This window comes from Vulpes vulpes, chromosome 1 (assembly GCF_048418805.1).
Source record: "Vulpes vulpes isolate BD-2025 chromosome 1, VulVul3, whole genome shotgun sequence".
Taxonomy (NCBI): Eukaryota; Metazoa; Chordata; class Mammalia; order Carnivora; family Canidae; genus Vulpes; species Vulpes vulpes.
Genome location: NC_132780.1, coordinates 131961356 through 131972835, shown reverse-complemented (window position 1 = coordinate 131972835; position 11480 = coordinate 131961356). Strand labels below are relative to the sequence as shown.

Below are 11480 nucleotides of genomic sequence, written 5' to 3'. Positions count from 1 at the left end.
CCCCCACAGAGCAACGTTGTGAGGAGCGGCAGCTTGCCAAGAGGTCAGTGGGAAGAGGAGGCCAGGGCGGGTTGGCTGGGTGTCTTCTCCCAAGGCTGCCCATGCGGCTCACCCCTCTGGGCCCCAGCCTTTCCATGAGCAGGTTTTTGGACAAGCCTCATAACTTCTCAGCCTCAGTTTCCCTATTACAACACAGCGTGGCTATCATACCCGGCAGGGTGGACTCAGAACACCTGCCTGGTCACAGTGAGTGGTGGCAAAGGGTGAGGGTCAGTAGAACCTCTTTCTGGCCCCGTTTCTGCCTCCCCTCGGGGCCCCAGAGGCTCCCAGGGTGGGCATGCTCAGCCCTGGGAGGGGGACGAAGAGCAGGGCAAGGTTGGATGGGGCTCCTTGGCAGCTGGTGGTGCCTTCCGAGGAGGCGGAGATCCGTGTCCCCTGCAGCCTAGTCTGCACCTGCCCCCGCCACGGCTGCAGAGGCCCAGGTGCCATCTGGGGGGGCGCAGGACAGGCAGGACTCCAGGACTCCGCAGGGTCTGGGCCTCCGGGGTCCCACCGATCTCCCACTGATCTCCACCAGGATAGCCACTACCCTGAGGGCACAGTGGGCATGGGGACCAGCGGAGACACTGGGGTTGGCTCGGAGACCCAGCCCTTCCTTCGCACTGTGGGAGATCTGGTGGAGAAATGGAGTCGAAGCACCCAGAAAACACGACCCAGACAAACTTGAGCCCACCTCTCTTGCCCTTTTCTGTTTTTCAGGGAAAGGCTGTCCCTCTGCCTTGTTTTGTCTTAAGCTGGGAAGGGAGCTAATGCAGGGCTCTATTTCTGTGAGGCTGTTTGGAGAGCGGGAGCAAGATCAAAATAAGTGAAATAACAAAAGGCCGCGCCCCCCCCCCAACCTGGGCAGCCAGCCCCGGCCTTCCTGCAGCGCACAAAGCCCCGGGGTGCATCCGCATCCTCTGCCGCAGAGCCTCAGATCCGGCCCTGCAGCCTTCCTCTGCTTTGAAGGGCCAAGTCTCTTTCAAGCAGCTCTAAGTGCACAAGGGGAAGGGCAGGATGGTGGGATCGGCCCGAGGAGGGGGTCCAAGGGCCTCTTTTTGAGTAGGAGCCATCGTTGAGAAGTTTCCTTTGCCCGGCCCAGTCCCCTCCACAGCTCCCCAGTCCACCGGCCTTTCCTCAGTGACAAACAGCCCTCTTGGGCTTGGTGGCACAGAGACAGAAGCTGGAGGCGGGTGAGGGAGGGAGAAGCTGTACCCCACAAATCTCAGCCCTGGACATCCACCCAGGAGCTCCAGGCCATCTCCCGCAGCCTCTGCTCAGGAGAAAGGTAAACACGGCCATTTGTCACTGACTTATCAGAAGAACTGCAGTAGCAGCTGTTCCCCTTAATTAATACACCATTGACTTTGAGACACACACACACACACACACACACACACACACACACAAATCCCTTCGTGGAGGCAGGTGTGTGGCCTTCAAATCCTTTATTTCCTGGGCCTCCACCAAAGGGAAGGGGCAGGGGAGCAGTCAGGCGGCAACCACCAACTGCTCCGACCAGGCCTCTCAGGCAGACAGGCCGGCTTCTCCACCCCGTCCGGAGAAAGCTCTAGAGACAAGGAGAGAATCTGGGCAGAGGGGCCCCATGGTGCAGTCAGAAAAAGAGAGCCAGAGGGGATGAGTTGGGGCGGAGCATGCCACCTGGTGCTGCACCCCAGGGAGCGAGTGGTGGTGTGGAGGCGGGGACTCAGCATCCTCAGGACCAGCTCTGTCCTTTACTGGCTGGAACCTTGGGCTGACCAATCCCTTTATCCCTGTACAGGGGACGTTATTAAGGAAGAAATGGTAAAATGAACATGATAGCATCATGGCATGCTCATAGTGAGCTGCAGCCCACTGAATGACACAACATCCCCATGCCGTAGCTGTTCTTTCCTTTATATGGGGTGGGGGAAACTGAGGCACAGGTCGTTCGGGCAAGTAGTGGAACTGCGGTTTGAACCCAGACAGACCAGCTCCAGAGCCTGTGTTCTCGGCCCTGCTCTCTTCCCTTCACCAAAGTAAGGGGAGCCACTCATGATTTGTCGAGTTGCCTTGGGTTCACCAGGACAGTAAAACCACCGCTGAGCCAGGACCTCAGAGAGGCTCTAGGAAGCTCCCCTGGCCCGCCCTCATGCTCGCCCACACTCTGCTCAGGCCATACACCTTGCTGCCCTCACCCTGACCAGGCCCACTGCTGCCTCCAAGGCTCCACACTGGCTGTTCCACCTGTCTGCTCTTTTCCCAAGTCTCCACATGGCTCTCTCCTTCCCCTCCTGGAGGGAGGGCTCGGAGCAGATTGGCCAAGATTTCTAATGGAAGTGACAGGACGTTTCCTCCTGCCAAGAGTCGGAGCCAGTCCAGGGCTGAGGCCCCGTGACCTGAAGGACGAACCCTAACCTGGGCAGCGGGGTGCGGAGGCTGCAGGCCACTGTGGAGGGGCTGCCTCCTGCAGGTACCAGGCTGCAAGCTGGGGGGACAGTCCGGAGCAGTGTCTCAGGAACAGAGGAACTGAACAAGCTCTGAGAAGAAAGGGAGCAGAGGTATCACTGGTGATTACAGCCCAATTTCTGAGCCGCTTCTGTTTAAAGAAGGAGACAGGGGAAAGTACAGCAATTTTCTTCAATGAAAACAGGCAACAGAATTCCCTTTGCCTCCTTCCCCTTGCAATTAAGCCCTTCTCTGCAAATGAAATGATTTGGTTTTCACAGGGACTAATTTAAGCAGACTGGAAGGGCCGCTGAACTTTTTGATTGCAAACACCAGCATGTGCAAAACAGACTCCCCAGCAGGCGGGGCTGGGCTGGGGAAGTGCGTCCTGCTGCTGCCAAGGGGGCGGGAGTGGGGGCTTCAAAGGGGTGAAATGGGCTGAGCCCTGGGTGGGAGTCCAGCACTGCCCCGGAGTCTGGAGCACTCTCTGGAGCGCTCTCTCTAGGCAGGGCTGATGCCAGTTCCTTCCATTCACTTCTCCAGCCTCCACCCACCACGGCACAGGTGAGCGACTTGGACTGGAGCCAGGGTGGCAAATCGAGAAGCCTCTGCCACAGCAGTGAGCTGAAGATGCCACACATGCTCTGCCACCCTCCCATCAGGAGGCGGCATCTACCTCTTCCCCCTTTGGATCTGGGCTGATTCTGCGACTGCTTTGACCACAGGGCAATGGTCAGAGGGATGCTGGCCGGAGCCAGCCCAGGCCTGCTCGTTTCTGCTTTGCACCCCTTGGGCTCAGAGCCACCATGTAAAGTGCCCAGCTGCCCTGCTGGAGAGACTTTGTGGGGACAGATGCCTGCCTGCCCCCAGCTGTTCCAGCAGCCCAGTTGGCACGCCAGACGCATGAGAGAAGCCACTCTTGCCAGTCCCATGTGAGCAGGGATAAGCTGTTCCCACCCAGCACTGCCCAAATGGCAGTCATGAGTCACTGCACTGTTGCTGTGTTCAGCCACTAACTCCGTATTACTACTATTATAACTTTTTAATTTGAAATAGTTTAAGATCCACAAGAAGATGCAAAAATAGCCCAGAGACTTCTCATGTATCCTTCACCCAGCTCCCCCCAAGAATAATACCCCACATAACTGTGGCATAGTTTTTCCTGGTCAAAACCAGGAAATTGACCTTGATACACTAACTCAGGCCCAGACCTCATTAAGGCACTTCTTGTGTGTGTGTGTGGGTGGGTGGGTGAGTGGGTGTAGTTCTATGGAATTTTGTCACATGAAACCACTAAGTTTTGGGGTGGTCTGTTGCTCATATGGATAACAGGTCCAGATATGGACAAAATCCCCCAGAAGTGTGTATTACACAGGCCTTTGGGGTGGAGTGGAAGACATTCCACCCTAGACTCAGAGAATGCGCACCCACACGGTGCGACAGGAACTCAGGACCACGATGGGGGACAGGAGCAGCCAGTATGCAGAGTCCATTCGCCAGAATTCCTGGCACCAAAGAGATGAGATTGCCTCTTCCCCTTTGAAATCAGGCCTAGCCACAGGACTTGCTTGGCCAGTGAAATGCTGAATGGAAGCAACAAATGGCACATGGAGACAGGGCTGCTAGGAGCTGGTACGGGATCTGTGACCTCCTCCTTCGGCCACGGGGTGATGCTGCAGCTGGGGCAGGCCCTCAGCCTGGGTCCCAGGTGATGATGGCTTAGACCAAATCCCCTGCTGACCTGCAGTGTAGTAGAAGGAGCAAGAAATCAATGCATGTTGGTAGAAGCCACTACCAAGAACCTGGGGTGGTTTGTTACCACCATCAGCTACCTGATGCAGGTAACCAGCTTTTGCCACCTTCCCTGCGGGAAGAACAAACAGCTCCCATTGCAGGAGGGGAGCGATAGGAATATGCCCAAGTCCTCTCTGTGTTCCAATATGCAGTTCCTGGAGGCTGGGGAATGGACTAGAAGATTCTGGACGGTCTGTCTAGGCCCTGAGTTCTTTTCCATTCTATTAAGATGATGTCTGGCAGGCTCTGCAGTAAAGATCTGGATCTTTCCAAGCTGGCTATCCTCGCTATGCGATTACTGCAAAGAGAAGAGCTGGGGTCCCCTGAAGAGAAGGATCAGAGAAACAGCACGCAGCAGGTGCATGGGCAAGGAGGAGTTCTCACCCCATGCAGTCATGCTGACTCCACTGTCAAGAGCCACGACCAAAAGGAGGATGAGCTACACATCCAGGCGCTGTGCCTTGTGTGTCTAGCAGCATGGGAGGTGAGACGCAGCTGTCCAGGAGACCCAAGGCCCATGCTGGCTGGCCAGCCATGCCTCGAGCGCGGTGGAAAGGGCCAGTGGGGCATTGCCTGGTCAGAGGCTCTTTAAATAGCAGCCAATGGTGGTGAGGATGTGTGGATGTACCCAGAGCATCCCATCCTCCACAGGGACACGTACACAGCAAGTGGCTGCTGAGGGCCAAACCCTCTGTGGAACATGGATGCCCAGGGTCCCCACCAGGATCCAAGTGACTGGACAGGGCTGACAAGCCTCTGCCAAAAATGGAAGAGGAAAGCATGTGTGTGTGTGTGTGTGTGTGTGTGTGTACACCTGTGCTCCAGCCACCCAATGCAGGGAGGAGGGGGCTTCCTCTGAGACAAACATGCTCCATGTACTTTATCAAATTTGCAGATGCCACACAGCTGGGGGAGGGGGAGATGGTGGCAAATACACCAGATGACAGAGCTGGGATCTAAATAGAAGCTGACAGGCCGGAGCAATGGGGTGGATCTAACAAGATGAAACTTAACAGGGACGAACGTGTTTATTTCGTTTTATTTATCTATTTGTGCCCTGTCTCCACGTGCAGAGGAATGGGGGAGGAACAGTGGCTTACTGGAGGAAGGAGGTAAAACTACTGTACGCAGGGCCACAGGCCTGACTGCGCAGACCTGTGGGGCGGGGACTGAACTCCAGTGAGGGCTTGGGGGGCTCGTGATAATGGTCAGTTCTATAGGCAGCAACAGGGGTGAGGGTGGGGGGTCTGTGGCTGCATCAGTAAAAGTATAGCATCCATGGGCAGCCTGGGTGGCTCAGTGGCTTAAGCGCCTGCCTTCATCCCAGGGCATGATCCTGGAATCCTGGGATCGAGTCCCATGTCGGGCTCCCTACATGGGGCCTGCTTCTCCCTCTGCCTGTCTCTGCCTCTGTGTGTGTGTGTGTGTGGTGTCTATCATGAATAAATAAATGAATAAAATCTTTAAAAAAAAAAAAGTATAGCATCCAGGCTGAGGAGGACAGTGGGGACTAGGGAGCCAGAGAACCTGAGTCTGAATTCCAGGATGGTCAGGCTGTCCTGTTGGGCAGGGGCCTTTCAGGCAGCTCAAGCCTGGCCCCCTTCCGTGCCATCCACCTGGGAATCAGGCCCCCATGTCCATCTCGCCTTTCTTTCCTTTTCTTTTCTTTTTTACGAGTTTTATTTATTTGAAAGAGAGCACAAGTGGGCAGAAGGGGCCATAGGAAAAGCATAGGAGGGGCAGAGGGAGAAGCAAGGAGCCTGACACAGGGCTCTCTCCCAGGACCCTGGGATCATGACCTAAGCTGAAGGCAGACACTTAATTGACTGAGCTATCCAGGTGCCCCTCTCCTTTCCAATAGCCAGGACACCCCTAGGGCAGCCTCTCCCTTCAAACGTGTGCCACCAAGAGTCAGGCCTGAACCTCTGAGAACCCCAAAGTTGGGCGGGCATATGTGGGTTCTGTCAAAAACTCTCTCCACTCTCCACCCAAAGCTGGCAGGGCTGGGCTTGGAGTTTCAGCAGCTCAGCTGAGGGTTGGGTGTGAGATGCCTCTCCCCTGTGGCAGGCGCACCCCCCTCCCCATTCTCAGAGCGGGCCTCTTCTCTTCACTTTGGCTGGGGAGAAGATGTGGCAATAAGATGGTCAGTTGCTCCAAACTTCATCAGGGGAAGGGCTAGGGGGATTCTGAGCCTTTGTGAGCTCAGCTCTCAGCTCTGCAGGAGAAAGATGGTCCCCACTATTTTGAGCCTTAGGCTGCCTCAAAAGGTAGTGAGCCTCATGTCATTGGAAGCATGTAAGCAGAGGCTGCCTTGGCACTCAGCAGAGAGGCTAGCACAGAATGAATGGATGGGACTAGGTGAGTCTGAAAGTCTTGCCCTACACTGAGATGCTTTTGGTTCAAGCCTGATAGAGATTTTCATTCATGGGAATCCTTCTGAATGCAGGCCTGCTCCCTGAGGTCTCAACAGTTAGACTGCAAAATGGAAGGAGCTTAAGGTGACAGCCAGGGATGAGGGTACCTGAGCATGACTGAGGGCATTGTGGCTACGGAAGGTGGCCGGAGGTCACTGAAGGAAGCGGGAGATCCCAGACCCCTGGTAACCAGAGTGTCCTGGGTACCCCCCCCCCACACACACACACCCATGCAGTTTCTTGCCCTGCAGGGGCTGGCCTGAACCACTTCCTGCTCCTTGCCCTTTGAGGGGCGATGAAGTTTGTACCCCCAGCCCTGCCCTCAAGCACTCCTGATCCCCCCACGGAAGCTGGTGTACCAGGCAGGGTGGGGCCACAGGCCTGCAGGAAGATGCCACCCCAATGCTACAGATGCTGCCATCCTGCCAATGGTCAGCATGAGACTAGGCCAGGGCAGACCCCACAAATGCTGACTCCTGAGGTCCTGACAGGCACCAAGTAGGGGCATCAGGTCCTTGACCAAAATCTAGTCTGGAGGGGAGAGGAGAAGAAGGAACAGACCCCTCCCCCCCACCACTGTGTCACCAAGGACTCACCCACATCATAGACGTGGGCTCCTTATGTCCTCCACTCCTCTCCTCTCACTCTGAAAAGATACTTGGGGAAGAAAGCTCTTTCCTTACCCTTTAGCTGTCCAGAAGGGCTTCCTGGAGGAGGAGTGAATCCACTGCAGATTCTGGGGGGAAGGTGGGAGCTTATGTGGGACAGCAGGGCTTGGTAGAGAAGAAAGAACAAGCCAGAGCCAAGCAGAAGAGGGGGGGGCAGTGAGATGGGGACATCCCTATCTGGCAAGGGCATGGGCTCTGGATTTGAAACCCAGGTTCTGTGACTTCTTGGCTTTGAGACACACTTAGGCGACACGTTTCCTCTGGACCTCAGGTTTCCCATCTATATAATGGGGATGACACAGGCACCAGCCTCACAGGTGTTGAAAGGGTTAAATGACATGTTGTACTGAGCCTGGCACATAGATAGTACATGATGATGATGATGATGAAAATCTACTCCAGAGGGTAATGACTGTAAGTAAACAGATGGCAGTCACCAGTATTGAGACTTCAGCGAATACAAAGAACCTTCCTAAGAAGCAGAGCACCTCCACCTGGAAGAGGCTACTGCATGCTGCATGAGGTGGTGAGCTCCCTGGCCCTGGAAGCATTCAAGCACCAGGGCTCTGTGGAGGGATGCCTGTGCGGGGAGGGGTGTGTGTGGAGATGGCCAGCAGGGGTCAGCAACGCAGCAGGTCAGAAGGGAGGTGTGACCAGTCAACCTCCCCTCCCCTTCCCCAACCCCAGTGCTGGGGACAGCAGTGACAACTGGACCAGGCTGCCTTGCTTCCAGGCAAACAGGATCCACAGGATCTGGCGCAGGCTGTGGTGTGTCCTGCAGGGTCAGGTCAGAGTCCTTACACCCAGCAGCCTGGGCTGGGGTGATGGGAAGGGGAGCTCTGAGATTTCCAACGAGGAGCCCTGAGGCTGAACGCACAGTGCAGCTGGGCAGTGTGGGGGGGGGGGGGGGGGGCGGGGTTCTGGGCAGACTGGGGAGGGTGGGGCAGGGTGCTGGCACCCTGGGATCAAAGCCCTAGGTAAGGTCTTCAGAAGGGTCACTCGGGGCCAGAGCTGGGACTTGCTCACCAAGCTGTCTGCACCCCAGGCTCCTTAGCACTCAGTCCGAGGGACGAGGCCTTCTTCCCTCCTGATCTCCGCATTGGGGGCTGGCAAGGTCCATGGCACCCCCACACCAGGGCAGAGCCCTCCCTCGGCTCCACTGGGGGCTTCTCAGAGCCCGGACACTGAGGCTGAGGCAGGGCGGGGCAGGCCAGGGCCTCAACTATCTCCCCAGATCCTGAACTGGCTGCTACAGCCAGATCCCTAAAGAGGGCGCTTCTCGGGGTGCCTGGGAGGATCATGACCAAATTCCACGACCGAATTCTGGATTTTGGCTCAGGTCATGATCTCCAGGTTGTGAGATCAAGTCCTGGCTCATGCTCAGTGGAGAGTCTGCTTGGGATTCTCTCTTCCTCTCCCTCTGCCCCTCCTCCCACCAAATCAATCAATCTTTTAATGATAATAATAAGAAAAAGACTGCGCTTGTCCCTCTTTCCCCTCCAGGACTGAAGAGCAGGGTCTGTGATAAGGCTGCTCTGGGAGAAAAGGGGTAGAGTGGGGCAAGGGGCGGGCAAGAGGGGAAGAGCCTGATAGGTCCCTGCAGCTGGTGCCTAACGCCTCCCCCACCTGGGACAGAGGGAGTGTGAGGGGTTCATTCCTTCACTTGTGCTGAGGTCAGAGGAGCTAGTCCAGGTAGGAGCTGACATTGCATAATGCTGCCAGCTGGACTCAGATGTGGCTGGGGTCCTCTGCCCAGCCCCATGGTGGGGCAGGGGGTGCAGGTCACTCCTGGCTCCCAGAGGCCCCCCCACCTCTCTCTGGGGAAGGTGTGCCAGGGCAGAGCATGGCTGAATGCAAGAGCAGAGAGTGCATTTGCCCTGGCTGGGGGCTCATTTTGGAACCAGAGGATGCTCTTGATCCCCACCCCCACCCCTCAAAATGCTCTGGCAAGTGATGGAGAAAGGGACTTGACCAACAGTGTCTAGGAGGGAGCCTGGGATGGCAGCATGGCTCCAGAGACACAGGGAAGAGTCCCTGACAAAACCAAAACAAATAAAACCTCTCCTAAGAGGAAGAGGTCTGAAATTCCACCACTAAAGATTCATTCTTTTAGCTGAACACTTTGTCCTTTTTAAAAATTCAAACCTATCAGAGCCCCACCCACAAATAGCTTTGTCAAAGGAAAGAAAGAGAGAATACATAGCATCCTCGTGAAGAAACACTGGTAGGGAGGCCAATGGAGAGTGAAGCAGTGGGGGTGGGTTTCCCAGGATTTACTCTGCCTGCTACTCAGCCTTGGCCAAGGGCCAGCTCTAAAGACACCTCCGTCCCCTCCCAACACCTCTCCAGGGTGGTTGCTTCCCACTGCACCCCGCCAGGAGTTGCTTTCTGGTTTAGGGTCAAAGCTTGCAGCCCGAGTTTGCAGGAAGCTGCTAAAGTCCTCTGTGACATCCGAGAAGCACAGCGATTGACCCATCAGATTAACCCATTATCCAGTGTGAGTTTCTCATAGTAATCAGGTGCCTCGGACCTCCCACGACACGCCTCCTGACCTCTCCGAGTGCTCAGTGCTGTCCACCTGCACAGACCCTCCTGCACCACAGGTATTTCTTTGTGGGCTTCAGCCAGGCAAGGTGGGGGGGTCCGCTTTGGTGCACTGGGCCACTACACTGAACTCCTCTTCCTTTCCTTCTTTTTTCTAATAGTGGTAAAATACCCTCCCCTTCTTTTTAAAGTAAGCTTAAGTTTTACAAAAATAACACAGGGTCATCATTTTAAAAATCAAACAGATTTCATGGGTGGTACATAGCAGGTGTCCCATAGCTGAATGAATGAATGAATGAATGAATGAATGAATGAAAGAGAAAAAAAGAGGAGCCCTTCTTGATGTCTCTCCAGCTCTTTACAACAGTATCACCCAGTGAGAGTGGCAGGGAGCATTCACTTGCTTCACTGGGAAGAAAACAGGCTCAGAGCTGCAGTTAGTGTTATTAGATAAAATGCAGCATCCCAGGAACTTGCCCGAGGTCAGCTGCAGTTTGGGTCTAGGCCTAACCCCACCCCTGCTCCACTGCCGGGGAGCCGGGGGCTGCCTGTCATCCCAGCACTGCCCGACGGCCACTGTGGCTGCTCCAGCCTGGGAAGGTGAACTGGCTTCTCACGTTGCAGGCCTAATTTTATCTGCTTCTTCAGAAGGGCTGGACTGGATGCCAGAGGATGCAAGGCCAGAGGCCAGAGCTTTGGGGGCTAAGCCCGTCCAGGGCTCCAACAGTTTCCTTCAGCCCCAGAACCTGGGGGCCAGGCTTCCAACCTAATCTTTCCTGGGGGAACAGGCAGTGGGTGGCCAGCTGGGCTGAAAAAGAGGTGAGAGAGAAAGCTTGCAGGACTTGTGGGATCCATATGACCTCACTGCATCTCACCTGCATCATTGCCGTCCCCCCAGGATCTCAGTGCCTCCCAGGGGCTTCTCTAGGAGAAGCGCATCTTGTGAGGAGCCAGTGCCTCAGTTCCCTCATCCGTGAAATGGGGATGTTAATGGTGCTTCCATCTCAGCTTCCTGTGCATCTGCTGACATTGCCGTTCCAAACCTCAAGATTTGAGCCCCTTCTCTCACCTCCAGGCCAAAAGCCTCCCCCAGAGCTCTGAGGACCTCCCAGCCCCTCACTGTCTACGGCAGCCTGGGGCAGAGAAGGGGACTCGGGGAGAGGCCTACCGGGAAAATAAACTCCCTGACCGCCAATGCCCCCAGGCCCTGCCTGCGTGGGGACAGCTGCGGGGCGACAGGATGAGGGCAGACCAAGGACCGATGGCCACTCCAGCCCTGCCTGCCCAACTCAGCAGAAACCAGGGTCAGCGGTAATGGGCTGGTGCCCCCCAGCTGCAACCAACTTCATTTTCTGTCACAATTAAATGATTGCTCGAGTTTGCTCATGCTCACTTATTCAATTACCTCTGCGGCCCTGAAGGACTCACAGAAAAACAGCCATAAATAACCCGCATCAGCCACCGCCCCCCCAGTCTGTCATCCGGGCGCATCTCTCACTGACCCAGGCCAGACTCTCCTACAAGCGCAGGACGATCGCCACGTGTGTCCCCTGCCCCAAATCAATCCGCCCAGCTCCCACGGCCCACCTCA

General features: G+C 55.8%; 1 long non-coding RNA gene across 1 annotated transcript; it reads left to right on the top strand.

Moving 5' to 3' along the window:
* The first annotated feature begins 8033 nt into the window (after positions 1–8033).
* LOC140597311 (uncharacterized) lies at positions 8034–11269 on the top strand. The gene is made up of 2 exons (XR_011999185.1): positions 8034–9948; positions 10788–11269. It is a non-coding gene; the product is annotated as an uncharacterized lncRNA (long non-coding RNA).
* Positions 11270–11480: the final 211 nt, after the last annotated feature.